This window comes from Mytilus trossulus, chromosome 8 (genome assembly GCF_036588685.1).
Source record: "Mytilus trossulus isolate FHL-02 chromosome 8, PNRI_Mtr1.1.1.hap1, whole genome shotgun sequence".
In the NCBI taxonomy this organism is placed as follows: domain Eukaryota; kingdom Metazoa; phylum Mollusca; class Bivalvia; order Mytilida; family Mytilidae; genus Mytilus; species Mytilus trossulus.
The window spans coordinates 9,296,379-9,315,970 of record NC_086380.1 but is presented as its reverse complement, the minus strand read 5'-3'; the positions used below and the strand labels follow the sequence as shown (position 1 = coordinate 9,315,970).

At 32.9% G+C, this 19,592-nt stretch overlaps 1 long non-coding RNA gene across 1 annotated transcript; it reads left to right on the top strand.

The window, feature by feature from the left end:
• The first annotated feature begins 6,182 nt into the window (after nt 1-6,182).
• Nucleotides 6,183-18,126, top strand: LOC134681634 (uncharacterized). The gene is made up of 3 exons (XR_010100650.1): nt 6,183-6,243; nt 10,792-10,925; nt 18,035-18,126. It is a non-coding gene; the product is annotated as an uncharacterized LOC134681634 (long non-coding RNA).
• Nucleotides 18,127-19,592: the final 1,466 nt, after the last annotated feature.

Here is a 19,592-nt window from a genome sequence, read left to right as displayed (position 1 = left end):
TAACTATAATAATATTCAAGATAATAACCAAAAACAGCAAAATTTCTTCAAAATTACCAATTCAGGGGCAGCAACCCGACAACCGATGACCGATTCATCTGAAAATTTCAGGGCAGATAGATCTTGACCTGATAAACATTTTTAACCCATGTCAGATTTGCTCTAAATGCTTTGGTTTTTGAGTTATACGCCAAAAACTGCATTTTACCCCTATGTTCTATTTTTAGCCGTGGCGGCCATCATGGTTGGTTGACCGGGTCACGCCACACATTTTTTAAACTAGATACCCCAATGATGATTGTGGCCAAGTTTGGTTTGATTTGGCCCAGTAGTTTCAGAGGAGAAGATTTTTGTAAAAGTTAACGACGACGGACGACGACGACGGACGACGACGGACGACGACGGACGCCAAGTGATGAGAAAAGCTCACTTGGCCCTTCGGGCCAGGTGAGCTAAAAAAGACTGAGCTACATGAACCCCATGAAAAACTTGAGTTGATCTCATGTGCTTCGGACAGGTAAGCCGATCCTGCACCACATGTGCTATTTGTCATGTAGCTCATGTTTGGAAATAAATAATTCTAATTGGTAAGTCAGTTTTATAACATCGAAAGTAACCTCCAACTTGTTTTAAATATTGTCAATCTTCTGTGTGGTAGAGATTGTACAAAGATGACAAGAAGTTAATATCAATTTATCATGCGGCTATATAATCATTCGTTCATCTTGCAACGTGAGACACAATCAAACTTGCTTTCGAATTTTCGAAAAAGTTTTAAAAAGTTTGACAGTACATACATCTAAGAACACTGTGACTTTTAGATGAAAAACATTAATAAAAGCACCTTTTCTCTGAATTTTTGTTTTGGCGAACAGATTGTGTGGTAAGGACTGATCCAGTATATCCTTTGTTTTTCTATTATTAACTAAAATTTGTTTTTGTTTGTTTTGCGAATAAAGAACATATCCTTCTAAAAGACGCACATAAACATGGTCAATGTTCATAACACATGAAGACCATATATCGATGTTTTTTTGTTTGTATTTTTTGTCATATATTTTGCTGAATAATAATACTTTTAAAGTCCGTAGAAAATTCAAAACGGAAAATCCCTTATGAAATCGCAAAATCAAACGCTCAAACACATCAAACCAATGGACAACAACTTTCATAATATGTTTTTGCATTATCAACTACTTTTTCATGTTATTATATACAGTCCTCTAAAAGTTCAGCACCGAAATTTTATTGCTTCTATTTTTCTTCATTTAAAAACATCAGTTAAATCCTCGAAAAAGAGAAAATCTTCATGTAGCAATTTTGCAAACATATATTCTATACACAAACATTAAACTTTTAAAAGTTTGGATACTTATGAAGCTACTATGCTTTCAAATTTTGCGTTCATAGAAATAGTGAAAATAACACCAAACAATGACTGCTTGGTCTTTGTACTAGGTTACAGTCCTTGTCACTTTTTTTCTATCGTTGTCGTCCATGTACAAGTTGGTGATGATCAAAATGAGTGACTACAATGTTTTAAGCACCAAATCCCTGTATGTCTGTCCGTTCATCATGTTGCCCTTCAGAATATGCATATTAAAAGCAATCCCATACTATAACAACACCAGCAACGAATGCAGCCGTTGGGCAAATGTTATTTTGTTCATAGGAAGTTTTATTTTCCCGCCATACCTCGTATTATGCCGTCGACTGGTCGTAAAAAAAAACCCGAATCCTATCTGACCACTGATTTTGTTTGACAGCGTCTCATGTTCTAGCGTCGATGGTTATTATCCCATTGATCATACGGTGACTGGTCTCTTGAAAACGTTCTTACATTGCCTCATTGAAGTCGACGGAACAATGTTCGAACTCTACAAAAAATACCCGGAGGCCAGTAGTGATCGAGCTGCCGGGCACGACGAATAAGCAGTCTCTTAATACGACAGGTTGTTAAACGGCTTGTCTTCCAAACCTTGGTTTATTATTTACAGCTCCTGTGCCAAAAAAAAAGGAATTAAGGAACCATTTAAAAAGTTAAACCACCAAAAATACTGAACCAAGAGAAAAATCAATCCGGAAACTCTATAATGACATGGCAAAATCAAAATACAAGACGCATCATAAACGAATGGATAAGAACTGTCATATTCCCGACTTTAGTACAGGCATTTTCAAATGCAGAAAACGGTAGATTAAACCAGATTATATAGCAATAACACTCTCACTTTGATGACAGTCTCATCAAATTCGGTTATATTTACAATGATGCGTTAATTAAACAGACACAATAAATAAAATAGTCAAAATATGAGAACAGCAGTCAATACTCATCATCGTGTAACAATATTAATTTTAAAAGGAACAATTTAACAGAACACAAACACATCTATCTACAAACACATTTATTTATTTGCGTGTCTGACGTCAAAAAATTTGATACGTCACATATATTTGTCGTTCAATGTACATACACACAATTTTAAAATTTCATTTCACATAGCCAAGTTTTGCATACATGGTTAAAAAATCAAAAGTATGTTAGAATTAATTTTAGAAATAGACCGAGATTTAAACTAGTCCAAAAGGTATATCTAGAATTTATACATGATATAAGAATTCACAAATAGCTAATTCCACTACGCGATTGAATGATTTTGACGTTTATGGTTCAACGCATTTTGAAATTCATACCAGAAATATATCACAATGACATGAAATAGAACAATATCATACTGACGGGATCTTCTAAAGAACAGAGTCACGTTATAAGAACCACAGAAACACGAAGTTGCATATACAAAACACCCCCTCCCCCAAAAAAAAAATAAAATTGAAAGACAATACAAACACAGTTAAACGACTAATTCGAATATCCACTGTTAAATACTATAACTGTTAAAGTTTCTGTAACACATAACAATTTTATTGTGTCGACGTCATACTTGCAACCAATGCATAGCACCAAAGACAAAAAATATCGTCTCAAGTTCATTAACGTGCAAATGTTTATCAAAATGGAAATCAAATTAGCATTTAACATAGAACAAACTGTCGTATGCCCATATAGCTAAATGAATTGATAATGCGTGCCAACAATTCTTCCGCAATGAAACACTGCTGACTGCCAGCTACTTCCCAGGCACGGAGTTGCATTTGCTTCTATCGAGTATGTGACCGAACAGTCTACGCCTATGGCTTAACATTCAACTTGGCAAACAAAGTTTAACTTCCATAATGGTAATATATTTTTTTAGAATAAATATACACATTGTAGCTTTACTAAGCTGCAATAGTTATGCTCTTACATGAAATTATGAAGTTAAATATCCTCACACAATCAATGGACGAAGTAACAAAAGATATATTCAATTTTGAACTTTAAAAGATTTTGAAGTCAAATAAGGTCAATTCTTTTCCACAGGATAATGTACTTCAATCTGTGATATGATGGCTATCCTTCTGTTTCTCATTTAATCAGTATGATGACTTTAAAGTCATTTTTGCTGTGCAGAAGTGGAGTGTTCCAAGTTGAATTTTATCATCTAAAGTTTGATAAATTGTCACGAAAGGTGATCTGCCAAATCGTTTGTACTAGAACAATAAGGGCGGCTGATATCATGTTTGGGACATTAACATGCCACTGACGTAGGAATGACACTAATAGGAATTTTAGGTATAGCATCTGTAAATATGTACTTGTTGTTTCTTTATTTCAGTCAAAAAATGTTAACGTGTTTTTCAAAAAGGTGTCTAGAGTACTTGAGCACAATTTATATTTTTGCTTGATTTTTTTCCTGCGAACCAATGGTACAATGTATCAAAGTCAAACTCATATAAAGAAATAACAACTTGATCAACACAACAAAAAATAAAGAAGATGGTCTTTGAATGGCAATGAGACAACTATCTTCCAAAGATTAAATGCATTGGATGTAAGAAATTATAGTCAACCGTTCAGATATCATTGATACGAAAACTCCATACCATACATTTGGGTATCAAATGTCCCGACAAGAAAAATAAAAAAAAACCAATATAAAACGTCTTACAAAACAAAATAAAATATGTAAGATATAAACTAATGAGTATTTTTTTCTCAATTCTGTTGACCAAGCAGACGTGTTATAGTCATACGTATGCCTTACTATAACTCCTCTTTTTTTCTGCTAATTACCATTCATGCAGTGTGATTGAGCAGGATGCTTTGTTGCACAGCTGGAACGGCATGCTTATACCTTAAGTTCGTCTTAAACACCCATTCTTCAACTTTTAACTTTTCACAGATTAAAAATTTAACAGTAGAATGGGAGGCATATGCAACTTAGATGCAGGTCGTCTCTTTACTGTGTCTGCCAATGTTTGACCGAAATATTGCAAAACCATAAGTTCACAAATCTACGTAATGCTAATGGGATACATCTGTGAACCCATGTGACACGTATATTGCTTCTGAAGCCGTTTATATTCATGGTCATTTCAAATACAAAAAAAATACAAACCGAAAATAACGTTCGCCATGCATTTCTTTCGTTATATATTCCTTCGATAGAAAAAAGTTACACAACCAAGTCTTTTTTCATTAATTCACATTTAACAACATTGATTATATATGAAGTACTACACCCGGAGATTTAAATTATATATGTATTTGTCATACTATTTTGACATTGAAGGTTTTTTTTTGTGATTACTACGTTCATAGGATGCAATTTAAGTGAAATAAGTCAAACAAAGGTGTTTTGTTATGATAACTTTACTATGCAATCTATTTATCTATTTCAGGACAAGGGTTTGATAAGTGTCCTCTAAGACATCAGTACCATGCACGACCTATTTAAATTGTAAATATGTTTTACAAGTACAATTGGTGTTAAAAATGTATTAGTGACCATTACATGTTTGCACATAATTCATCATATGGAATGGAATATGCATACCAATGTAAGAACAAGACATTCTATCACCATAAATCTCATTTAGAGCCCCTTACACATTTGAATTGTTGAAAAAGCTTATGATCTTCCTCTTTCAGTAATTAATTAATAGAATTTAATCCTTTTTTTGCGTTCAACTTTTTTATGGGTCAAAGGTTGCTGATTAGTCGTTTGTGGACGAAACGCTCTTCTGGTGTACAAATTTGTATGGCTTATATCTTTGATGAGTTTATTGGTACGATAAAAAATTACTATTTTGTACAAAACCAATTTCGTTACTTCCATTCTGATGGCTAAGTATGGTATGACACGATCTTTTTTATGCACGTAATAGCAAAAGTAATGTTCTACTCATTTTTCGTTTTTTTTTATGTTCTAAATAAAAGCAACAGAAGTGCACCACTGTTCCGAGACCCTGGATGTATCACACAATATCAATACGTGTTAGAATAACAGATTCGTTTTACATGATCAGGGCTTATTGTTATAATATTTTACAATTATGAAAGCGACGAGGATGTTTTCTTATAAAATAATTGATAATATTAATATGTTTCGTCAGGAATATGACAGTTCTTGTCCATTCGTTTTTGATGCGTTTTGTTTTTTGATTTTGCCATGTGATTATGGACTTTCCAAATTGATTTTCCTCTGAGTTCAGTATTTTGTGATTTTACTTTTTGCTATTTACAATTATTTTTTCAATAAAAGACAATGTTAGACCAGCTAAAACAGAACATTAGGAGTCCTATGAACAAAAAGTCATAAAAAATACTATAATTATTATTTGGTACATCGCATGCGTGTTTCTTCTGGAGGACAAAAAGAAAACAAAGTAAAGAAGTAATCAAATCAGCAATTCTCAATAGTTGTGTCAAACATGACCACGGCAAAGAAAACCGTAAGGACGAAACAACCATAATGGTAGTAAGTAGGAAAAACAAAACATGTCAAAAAAAGAAAAACAACATTGTCTTTTTTTTTTCGTTTTACTAGAGGTGAAATATATATGTATCTTGCACTGTTCAATGTTTACATTAAAGTACACGAATATTAAATATTTGATAAAGCGTGAAACCAGGAAATAACACTTTGATAGATCTATGTTTGCGTTTTAGTGCAAATAAAAAAATGATGATGACAAAAGCACGTTTTTGACAAAAATATGACGCAAGACTGTAAGTAATTGTATTTTTAGAAATAATAAATAGAGTGAAATGATCACAGGATCCGGGTTATTTGTATATATATAGACGTTTAATCGCATACAAACGAAACAGACAAACAAGTCATCTTGAACAAGGTAAGATAAATGTGATACTTGAATATTATTATACAGTCGGCTCCAAATTTGAATTTTTACCAAAATACCTGTCAACTTTTAACTTTAATTTAAAAATTACCTATTTTTTGTAAAATTAAGCTCATAATTGTTTGTTCTGTATGCAGACCTCAAAATTCTTTCAATGTTTAGATATCTGTTTAGAAATTCGATAAGTGATTTAGAAACTAAGATTTCAAATCCTTCAGTCAAAGTTGACCTTAGATAGATTTGGCTTTTACTGTGAGATCCATTTTTAATATATAGTTCCTCAAATCACTTGATCCTGAAACATCCATGATTTTCAAATAATCGGCTCTAAGGGTTCCTTGTCAAGGTGATGCGGACCGCATGAATTTAATAAAGGGTTGTTTTACATGAGGAAAAGAGGAAATTCCTTCCTGTTCACTTTAACAATAGAGGAATTGATGCAATCAACATCAGCAACGTTCTACATAACAAGGAGGTAACATCTAAAATTCCTATTTATTTTCAAAATCAGTCTGTTCCTATTGTATCCTACAGTTACACCAAAACCATTGCACCCAAAATATTTAACTATAAACAAGCATTACATGACCTTGATTTAGAACAATACCTAAAGAAACCTCTGACATGTGATTGTTCCAACTCGCCTTACAATTACAGCCCCTCTGGCCATGTTATTACTGGGGATCTAACCATAATTCAACATGAAAATCTCCGAAAGGTGATTTCTCGTGGTCCTAAGTTTAGAGAACCCCAACACATCAATTGGAACCATAACTTCAAAATAATTATGGATTCCATTGAGAACTACGCCAGAGCGTGGGCTAAGCGAGAAGAAGTTCAACTGGACACTTTGTCAGAATGGGTCAAAACAATCAGGTCTCTGATAAAACGTCGCATTCATAAGTTGAAAAACTGTGTGAATGATCGACCTAAGTCCATTTTCAGTGACAAAGAGGCTGTGAAATGTCTATCATCTCTTCAAGATAAGTATGTTGTTGTTCCTGCGGACAAAGCTTCAAATAATATTGTCTTTGTATGTAAATCATATTACTACGAGTGTCTTATAAAAGAATTAGGAATAAATGAACACTCAGGTAATCCCACATACAAAAACATATCATTTGACAAGGATGAGATTTTGGCGAATCATAAGTCCTTCATGGCTTCTATGAACATTGCATTGAACGACAAATCGGAGAACTTACCTTGTTTGTATTGGATACCTAAACTTCACAAAATTCCGTACAAACAACGGTACATTGCCGGCTCATCTGCTTGTTCTACTAAAGAATTGTCCATTAGACTGACTAAAATTCTGTCCGCAGTTAAAGAGGTTCTTCAGATATACTGTGAAACTGTTTACTCTCGTAGTGGTATTAACCATATGTGGATTCTGAAAAACTCTAAAGAACTTCTTGATAATTTTAAATCTCGGTCTTTTTCTGAAATTAGTTCTATTAAAACTTTTGATTTTTCAACCTTGTATACAACCATTCCCCATGTGAAATTGAAAAACCGTCTAAAAGAAATAATCCACAATGCTTTTCATCATAAAAATGGTAGCATACGCTATAAATTTATCACTTTGGGATACCATAAGGCATATTTTGTTAATAAGGAACAAAAGGGTAAAACATACTACACAGAGGAACAAGTGATCAGTATGCTGGAGTTTCTTATTGACAACATATTTGTTGAATTTGGAGGTAGACTTTTTCAACAAATTGTCGGCATTCCTATGGGAACGAACTGTGCGCCTCTCCTTGCTGACCTCTTCTTATTTTCATATGAATCGGAGTTCCTTTGGACACTTGTCAAAAACAAGAAGATCAAAGAAGCCAGGTTATTTAATTTCACTTTCAGATATATTGATGATGTTCTTTCCATTAACAATCCGAACTTTTCTGATTGGATTCCATCAATATACCCACCAGAACTAGAAATTAAAGAGACCACAGACACGGCTTCCTCCGCCTCATTTTTAGACTTATACCTCGAATTTGACATACACAGTCATCTCAGTACCAGAATCTATGACAAACGAGACGATTTTAATTTTGAAATTATCAATTTCCCCCACCTTAGTAGTAATATACCAACTTCACCTGCATATGGAATATGCATTTCCCAACTTATTAGGTATTCAAGAGCTTGCAGCTCCTATTCAGACTTTGTAAAACGTCACCAGGGTCTGAGCAGAAAGTTGATGAACCAGGGGTATGTCAAAGAACGTCTCGTCCTTTTTCTAAAAAAGTTCATCGGAAGATACCAAGAACTTGTTGATAAATATTCCGTATCAACTTCACAAATAATACAAGATGGTCTTGAAGGATAGATTTTGCGTACTGACGTTTGTTATCATCTTAATTACGTATTATAGAATTCTTTTATAAGTCTTTTTTAGATAATCATTTGAAGTGACTCAGTGGTTATGTAAAACCACATACTTTGAACGGCAAAATTATTTCATTGATTGATATTACTTTTACTTAAGGATCTTGAATACTATGAATGACAAAACTATTTTATTCAATAACACTACTTTTTCTGTTTAGTCTGTTTTTCATGATATACATTTGACGTGAAACTGTACTTATGTATCCCGTCATACTTTGAACCACACCATTATTTTATTTATTATTATTACTTTTACTGTTAAGTCTGGTTTTTGGTATATCTACTTTACGTGAGTCTGTATTTATGTATGCCGACATACGACAAAATTATTTTTTTGTCTACCTGTGCGAATTTCAAACGCGCTATTTTACACCAGTAATGAAAACCTTCTATCATTTATGGGTAGACTTTACATAGATAAATTCAGACGTTTTTGACGTGAAACTGTTCTTATGTATCCCGTCATACTTTTAACCACACCATTATTTTATTTATTATTATTACTTTTACTGTTAAGTCTGTTTTTGTTATATCAACTTTACGTAAGTCTTCATTTATGTATGCCGTCATACGACCAAATTATTTTTATGTCTACCTGTGCGAATTTCAAACGCGCATTTTTAAACCAGTAATGAAACCTTCTATCATTATGGGTAGACTTTACATAGATAAATTCAGCCGTATAAGAAAAGCAAAATGAGAATGTTAAATTAATGTATGCCTTTTTGTGCTTCTTTGTTACATTTGTTGTTTATGTAGAGATATTAAGATGATAACACAATATTGACTGTTGTACCCCTATTTTTGACATTTTTACTCTTTGAGTATGTTTGTTTTGTTCATGCATCGTTGACAATTTAATGGAATTTGATGCGACTGTCATATAAGTGAGAGGTTTAGCTAGCTATAAAACCAGGTTCAATCCACCATTTTCTACATTAGAAAATGCCTGTACCAAGTCAGGAATATGACAGTTGTTACCCATTCGTTTGATGTGTTTGGACTTTTGATTTTGCCTTTTGATTTTTGATTTTCCTTTTTGAATTTTCCTCGTAGTTCGGTATTTTTGTGTTTTTACTTTTTTAATCGATTTTGGCTGATGAAAATACTTTAGTTATATCCTTTAAGTTGGTATCAAATATTTTCTAAACAGCGGCTTTCGATTATTATATAGAAGTTAGAATGATATTCTGAAATCAAAATGATGATTTGATATTATGTACTTCTAAATGAATAAATTCAATAGTGATCGGTCAAAGAAGTATTAATAATATATAATTCGCAAGCAACTTTACACCATGCACATGATACAGTTAATACATAGGATAAGCTTGAATGTTGTTTTTTGATCTGACGTACACATTTTTAATCCTGATATAACGAAGGGCATAATATTGCCATATCATTCAGTATCAATGTTGGAGAACCAAACATCTGAAATTTCAATAAAACAAAATGAGCTTCATGATTGCCTTACATGGTTCGTAACATTAGGTAAGAGCACTACGCGATTTCTTATGGATATCATAAACGGTACATCCATTACATGTATCAGGAGTTTCGTGTAGTTACTGGGAAATGATTGCTCTCTTGTAGAGTATTACGTAGTATTAAACAACATTGAAAAATATCTTTATATGAGTGGTATGTTAAAATGTTGTTTTACCATGCTCATTTGATGTACAATGCTATGTAGACCTCACATTTGAGGTCAACTAAGACTTTGCTTATTTCTCAATTCTGAAAAAAAATATGATTTCTTTTCCGATGGTATCTGAGTATGATGCAATACTTCACTCAGGAACCGCGGAAACATTTGTATCGAAAAACTTGGTTGTTTTCGATATGATGTTAAAACTTTACGAAAGTAATTCAGCGCTTTTATTTCGACTTCTTAACATCTAAGTTCTACGTAACAATCATTTATCATTTAATAGAGATAATAACATAGAAGAAATGGCGTAGTCAGTTATTTTTCAAGAAATAATTATATATAAAAAATCGAACTGTTATTACAGGTATGTAACTACATTTTCAGTTAAATTTGAAACTTCCAAAGTGAACGTAATATATTTTCTGTGTAAGGCATATGCATGTTTTCAAAAGACGAAGAATATTTCACTTTCAATATTCTTTTTTCAGAGTAACCATGAGGTCAACTTTTGTTATTGTCTTCTGTCTTGTGCTTATCAATATAATTTCTGAGGCGTATGGTAGATGTCAAAAATGCAGAAAATATGAATCAAATCAAAAGAAGTTCTGTCGGGCTACTTTCGGTATGTTTAACGATTATTAAATATTTTTCTTTATAAAAGAAATAGGAGACATAATTTTAAATGACACTAAATACTAGAGCCGGATCCTAGTTTGCAAGCCATGTTAAAGAAATATCGAAGAAATGGAATGAAAGAAAAAAAAGAAAGATTATAATCATAATTGCCTGGTCATGGTTTGAAAGAAGAAATATTCAAGAAGCTTTGATTTGTAATTTGCGAGAAGGAAACGCAACGATTTAAGTAGCCTGAAAAAATAATAATGGCCTTTACAGATTTAATATCATAAGCAAATTTAAAAATTTATAAAAAGTCATAAAAAGAAAAATTAGAAACCCGTTTGTACCAAACTAAGTCAAAATGCTATAAAAGGGTTTTAAACAGAAAAATATATATGTACATTTAGAACGACAGACTTTGATATTGAAAGATCTCAGGCCGCGAATATTTGTCTCTTGTTTGATGAATTACATAAAAAAGCGAATGTTTCGTATTGCCCAACCAATTTGTGATGCTGACCGTTAAACATTTTATTGCAATTAGGTATGGACTCTTTCAAAATTATAAAGATCTAATCCAACATACCTAATAACAAACTGCCATTTTCTGATCATTTTCAATCAGAACCGTTTGCAATGCTGTACATCACTATTCTCCATATTCAATTGAAAGCTTGACTATATGATAAGAATTTTTACTTTGTATAAAATCAAAGGGATTCACACAATAAATATACCGAAGATGATATCATCAAAAACGTTATAATTTCTTTATAACTATCTATTTTGTCCAGTTGTCAGCAGTAAAATATCCTCTACTCCATTGTATGACATTTACCTATTTCAATATTTACGTACCTGGCTTTCAGTGAATTTGGTAAAATGGATAAGTCTAAAAATTGACTGAAAGACTGGAAATAGCATAAATTACTGCCAATTCGTCGTATGAGAGCTGTTTACAACAAAATGCCAGTTTCATATCAGCATAAGGTTACTAGTGAATGTCTCGATCATCATGTTCAGCATATTCATACATTTATATTCGCTGCATTAGGCCGTGTTCACACCAAAAGCCATGTACAGTAAACATGTTTACATTTAGTTTACCGTAATGCACACTGGTTTCACATTACATTTGTTCACATCTATACACCTTGTTTAGCTACCTGTACATAAGATTTGTTCACACTTGTAAACTATGTGTCATTTAAATGTCCATTACGTAGAACCGAATGCAAATTTTTCGGACAATTTTTCTAGCAGGAAGGGAACGGCCATTTGACTTCAAAATGAGGGGGGATGGAAATATTCCGATCCCCAATTTGATAAAAAAAGAATCTGGTCATACAGATGATAAAAAAAAAATCTGAATCAAGAGTTTCCCCATACATTATAGTGTTAAATATTGAATAAAAGTATTTGATCACCAGCATAAAAAAAAACGGAATAAATACGTACGCGCGAAAAAAAATCTTTCTCTGATAAAAAAAAACCACCTCCCCCTTTTTTTGAGTTAAGTGGTTGTTACTTTATAAAAGTCATTTTTAAAGGCAGTGCTTTAAGGCCTGACTTTTAAGTCATGAGGTTCATCTTTTCATACGCAATCCATGCTGGGGGTCTTTTGGCCAGAAATAGATCCGGAAATGTTCGAATTTCTCCTCTTCTTTTTATGGTATGATATGGTTTTTGTTTCTTTCATTTACATTGGGGATTAAAGAAACGATCAGTGTGTATTGTTCGTTTTATAGAACTTGTTATAAGTGTGTATTTTGCATTATAAGCAGTCAACCTGACTACAAACTATCAATAGTTGTATATTCCGTGTGGAAAGAGGTCGGGTCAATTTCAAGTGTTATCTGACATCTAAAGATTCTTTAATTAGTTCAGACGTTGATATAACAATGAAAAGTCGACTGAACATGATTCATATTGCATCTTCTATAATTCAAAGCGGAATTCGGTTTATGAACGAGAAACCGTAAAGCGTTTTCAATTTCGGTATTAGTTATGTATGTTATCTACGTATTATCCTGGTTCCCGGTACTACGTTCCGGGTATTAGCTATTTGATATATTTGATGTGTAACATTACAATCGGGTACCAGCCAATCTACGTGTGTATGTGTACATGATTTACCGCCAAAATGACCGACTTAAAAAATAGTCCATAAACGTTCCGTATAATGATATGCAAATTCATAATTAATCGTAACTTTTTTTTTATCTTTGTATAATTAATATAACAAAATGGATTCCACAAAATTGATAATAGCATTATTTTACGAGGATTTCTCATATTTTTTTCACTTCGGGGCGCAGTAATACGTATGTTTTGAAGAAGCTCGAAGAATTTGACAAAGTGAGTTGAGAAGGAAACGGATAGATATACGTTATTGCTATCAGGTAAAACAATTTAAATGTACAGAACAAACACATTTACTTCACACAAATAGTACAGGCTTAAGCTTTTTATTGTCTAGCTTATACACGACTGTAGTCAAGTGTTTAAACGACGGCGGTGACCTACAAGGTACGGGTCATACTGGGTCAAGTCTAAATATGTAAACACATATCCACGTGCTATTAGGTAGAACGCATCGTAATGCAATATCTACAATCTTTCCTCCTTTATACATCGTTTAACCAGATATATTTCTCCTTTTTACATCGTTTAACCAGATTTATTTCTCTTTCAAATACACTTAAACACGGGTTGTATGTACGTATCTTTTCTAGTGTTTTCTTGTTGTTATTAAAGTTCATTTGTTGATGTTTAGAAATTTTTGAATGACTGAACACAGGAGTGAATGAATGCAACAATTATATATACTGAAGACTTGGGCTGTACAATGATAGTGTACGTATATCATACTGATAATCATTCTAGCAGTAATTATGTTAATTTAGGATGTAATGTCTAATGACAGGAATTCATGAGCTATGCCTCAGGCTTTCTGAAAAAATATCAATGACAATGTAAACAGGAACAAAACATTGACACGAATGATGCTCTCTTCTATGTTATATAGTTATTTAGGTATATGTGTTGCACAAGTTTCAATTAAACTTAAGTTATAAAACTTTTTTTCAGGGCACAAACCCACTTTAAAGAGACTTGTCTACTGCCATACCCATCCTATTTTCATGCACCATTTGCAAGCAAGAGACTGAATGGTTTGCAAAATTAAAAATCAGGACGGTTTCCAATTAAAACAAAAGAACTAAACTGGATGAATATTGTAGGAGAAATCTAGACATGCTAGAGGAAAGTTTTGATTTGTGAAATTGGTTTTCCTGAAAAGTCATTCATCCTAGCCTGCAGAAAGGAACTATAACTGTCCACCACCAACTGACGAGCTAAATTAATGTTGAGCTTCACATATGGAATTACTCAAATACCATCAATGTCTATGTTTTCAGCACAAATTTCACAATTTATGACACAGCTGTGCTTTTTTTTATACTGTAAAGAGTTGTATACCAAATTTTATTTTTTTATCAATAAATATATATTATATTAATTGTGTCATCTAAGAACAAAGTCTTGTATTTTGCCAAAAGATGCATACTAGTGAATGAAAGTGGTGCAGTTCATTTTGCTTTGGTATATAGAATTGAATTATAATTTTTCATGTTATTGGAATGCATGTAAAAATAAGGAGATGTGGTACAATGTATATGATATTTAGTGAGTTTATCAAGCAAAAGTGAATAAGAAATAGGTATAAGCAGTTACAGGTACTACTGTACAATCTCAAACGAGGAGAAAAACTCATACCGTAAAGAGAATTTCATATTTACAAGTAAGTTTTGTTTTTGCGTTGATAAATTTTCTTCTATTGTTTTAATTGCAAATATGGGAAGTAGTTAAAATGCTAATGAGACAGCTGTTATGGCCACAGAGCCTTAATTGAAAACTTCTTTTTCATTCATACCGGTAGATTTTGCCTGGAGTAAGAAACATATCTGCCAACTTTTCAAAATGCACATGGGGGTTATACGTGAAAGATGGTTCATATAGTCATACAAAACCTTCAATGGGGCCTTCAAATGGAAGCAGGATAAGTCGCCGCACTGGCTAATCGGCCCACTTTTTAATAAAACACCACAAACTGATTTATCAAATCACCCCACATGTGAAATTGGTTAAATCATGTTTAATATTACTCCTGCCAACTCGCCCCACATGTGAAATTGGTTAAATCATTTTAAATCAGGGTTCTCACTAAGGATTTTTGAAGGCGAGTCCAGGGACTCGTCATTTTTGGCCACGGTGAGTCATGGTAACTGTGTTCAGTTTATACAAAATATTTCAATATTGATGTATTTGTGGACTCACCAGTTTTGAAAATGGTGAGTCCAGACAGATTTTGTTGAGTCCAGGACTCATGGACTCGCCTTAGCGAGAACCCTGTTTAATATTACTCCTGCCAACTCGCCCTTCTTATAAAAAAACGGTAATTTTTAGATTAATATATATATATATATAATTAAAAATAAAAACTCGCACCACTTTAATGAAAACTAATCTACGCAGAATACAAACAAACCGAAAATTAATTTAATTACTATTATTGATATATACTGAAGAATAAATGTAAGTTTTGAAGCTTAGTTATTTGCATAACAATTGAAAAGAAACCTGTTAATTGTATCATAATGCAATATAAGGAATTGAACTTATATTCAATGGGATAACATCTTTTTCCATACGTGGGGCGAGTTGGCATTACTAAATTCATCCTGGTTAATAATATATTTATCTAGATTTCACCGATTTCCATTAGGTGGGACCAGTTGGCAAGAGTTATATTAACAGAATTTAACTTATATACAATGGGATAACATCTTTTTACATAAGTGGGGTGAGTTGGCATTACTAAATTCTTCCTGGTTAATAATATATTTATCTAGATATTATCGTTTTCTATTAGGTGGGGCGAGTTGGCAGGAGTAATATTAACGGGATTTAACACAGTTCACAAGTGGGGCGATTTGGTAATCCAGGTTGGGGCAGGTTTTTTTTTAAAGTGGGGCGAGTTAGTGAAAAAGTGGGGCAATTGTGATGGTTTCCCTTCAAATATATTCTAATGTGGTTTTTGGCTTCTTCTTGCATTAACAAGCTTATAGCCATTGTTGAATTAATTGTTTTCTTTAAATAGTCGACAAAATTGCTCTTACAAAATTTCCATTTGGGAGCCTCGAGCTCGATGGGGGAAATACTATGCAAATACTGACAGTTGGCAGGTATGGTCATCAAAAAAGTTGACATGTTACTATGTACATTTACCATTATGTTACTTGATGTTCTTGCTATACACACAGTACAGAGACTAGTCAATCTTTGTGAACTATTTTTTTATGGGAGTCATAGAATATGCGTATACAATCAATAATTAAAAATAGTCTATTTATATTGAAAAGGAAAAGTTCTTATATGTCTAAAGAAGAGGGACGAAAGACACTAAAGGGACAGTCAAACTCATAAATTTAAAGAAAACTGACAAGGCCATGGCTAAAAATGCATTTCATGGCGAGGCACAGAAAATATACTGTAAACAGTAGACTATAGATACATGTATAGGTGAACTTAGGTACAAAAGATCTCTAAATCTTAAATTCTACAAACCACCTCTGTTCTAAGGAAGATAATGATATAACTGGACTAGAAATACACACAACCTGTAATTAACTGCCTTTACAGCGCTTTCGCGCTTTGATTATAATTTGCAGTAGTTTTAATATACTAGTAGCGTGCTTACAGCCGAAAAAAGGATTGAGATATTAGGGATCATTACATTTTTATCTTTTCTGTTTATTTCAAATGGTATTTCTTCTTCAAGGAGTTTTTGGTAAAGGAAATTGGTAAGGTTTTTTTTTTATTTTGAGTGCTGTTTAACGGATCTGAGATACTAGACAAACATACCATTTACCTCACACTTTTTTAGTCATGTGCATTTATGCGTGAATCGTTGTTTGAGTAAAGACCAGTGGCAAATACTTCTGTGAAAGTCAAGTCGATTCGGGAAGACCTTTTCAAATGAATTAGGCAGCAACTATTTATTTCATTTTTTTGGGAGGGGGGAGGCGTGGGCTATAGATTTTTTTCAGGACAAATTTTGGTGACAAGTCGAAATCAATTTTAGCATTATATATATAGTGGCAGCTGAGGGTGAAACATACAAATTTTTTTTCAGGGCCAAAAACTGGAAACATTTTTTTTTTCCAAAACAAAATCCATAGCCCCACCCCTCGTGCCTTTATGTTTTATACTCAACTATAATAGGCTCCACCGAAAATCAATTGATTGCTGCCTTATGGGTTCGGCAATGATGCTGCTTTGAGTCTTGATCAGGGGTTAATAAATCACGTTATTTTTTTTTAACAAAAAAAAAACTGTAAAATTTAGACAACAATTTCTGTAAAGAACTATACTAATAATTATCAAAAATATCAACTTTACTCAAAAAAAGTTTCCTCCTTAAAAATATACACGGTAAAACGAATGTCCTAAATGCCTAGTTTTGTGTACACTTAACCTACACAAGGCCTACATTGACTATCGACTGTGTGTAGATAAAACATGATTTAAACTACATGTAAACATTGAGTTTTATCAATGGGAACGCAACTGTGTTTAGTTTACGTGTGAGTTACGCTTACACAACACCGAATTTAGGTCAATGTGAACACGGCCTCAGTCTATGCAATCAGTGTGGTTTTTCGAAAGTAAGATTGCTCAAGAACTTTAACAAGATGTTTGTATCTGTAGTTCCCATTTCTATTTAAAAAAGTACAATCTTTATAAAGATGATTAGTAGAAAATACTGACGACCCAACTATATATTGTTTGCTATCACTTTGTTTTGTGAAAAAGAGATATACTAAACAATAAAAGGAGATTTGTATGTTCATTGTGCATGTTAATCACGAAGTAGATAACGATAGTTTATTCTCTATATTGATGAACGTCAATCTATATGCAACGTTTATATTGCTTCAATCAGATGACTTATGTTTCCAAGTTGATATCTTTGGGCTATGCTGTGTTATTAATATATTTGCATGAGGTTTTGGTCCAAATCATATAATGGACGTTTATTCATTATCAAAGTTATACGAGGAAGAGTTACAGGTGGGAGGACCTTACCAGAATTTAACCACAAGAAAATGGAATCGGAAGTTGAAGTGTATGCTAATTACAAGGTAGTATATTAGATTAACATTTAACATTTTTCTACTCATCTAAACTGGTTCTAACAAAATTAATGTATTCTTGGGTGCTTTAATTCGTAGATTTTAGTTATCTGAAAAAAAAGAAGGAAGTGGAAATTGAAGAAATCAGAAAATCTTGAAAATAATCGTAAGGAAGCGTAGTGTTCGTCTTTGCTTAAAATTGACAAAATTCATCATATTTTTTTAATGTTGTTTTTGCTTTGATATAAGATTCATATTTGCCCAATCGATATGTAGTCGCATATCATCACTGAACTCTTACTTACATCGATCAGAAATAATTTTCATCAGAATTAAAAGTTTTAAAAGATTATATTGATCGGACAGTTTCCCCAGAGGGCATTAATGAAAAAACATAGAAGAGTCACTAATTTTCCTACCATCACTAATTTCCTGCCATCACTTGTGGCCAGTTACTACGGCTTCCGTACTGGACCCTTACACTTTTCAGGAATATTTGAATTATATTAGTTTTGATTACAGTTGGCAAGGATGTGTAAGTACGCAGCCACGTTCTATTACTTAACCTTAGTAAAAATTTATTACTCACTTTTCTTATCATCAAATTACTATATTTTTGCGATGTTTAAATACGCAGTCTCTAATGCAACTGCCCTACCGTTGTCATATTTTAAATATCATACCAGTTTAGATCGGTCAGGACTGTTTATTTGGACTGTATTCCAACGCAGTTGTTTAACATCAACTGTCAACACCTTTGGGAATTTAGAGTTGTGCCAGTTCACATCGTAAATAACTTTTTTTATTTTTGGCATATTTTTGTAGTCTTTGCGGTGTGTTTGAAAATTTAAAAATTGTTCCAGCGTTCGCTTAAATTGTATAAATCAAAATTTTGATAGAGTCTTAATTTGAATTGACATGATTCATTTTTCATCGTGCAATAAACCGAAGAAGGATATCTGTTATCCGAAATATCTAACATATTGTTCGTTTTATTGTGTTTTGGTGATGTTGTATTCTTTTAGACTTGTTATATATTATATTATGTAGTGTACTGCATCATGTTTATATGATCCATCGCCCCGTAAGATTTATCGTTCACTATTTATTCAGTCAATCTGTAAATTTGCTTTCGCAGTGCAGGCGATTTGGTGTCACGATATCACAGTAGCATGGGTTCGAATCCCGGCGAGGGAAGAACCAAAAATTTGCGAAAGCAAATTTACAGATCTAACATTGTTGGGTTGATGTTTAGACGAGTTGTTAATACATTATGTACACAGCCATGTATCACCATCATTGATGGCGATCCGATGGATACATCTGTTGTAGGGTTGTCACTGACTCAGACGTACTTATGTATATATATATATATATGGCCTTCCAAATACCGTTTCGATCCCTAACATCACTGAAGAGACATTTATTGTCGAAATCCGGATATGGTGTACTAAAGAAATATTGACACCGAATGT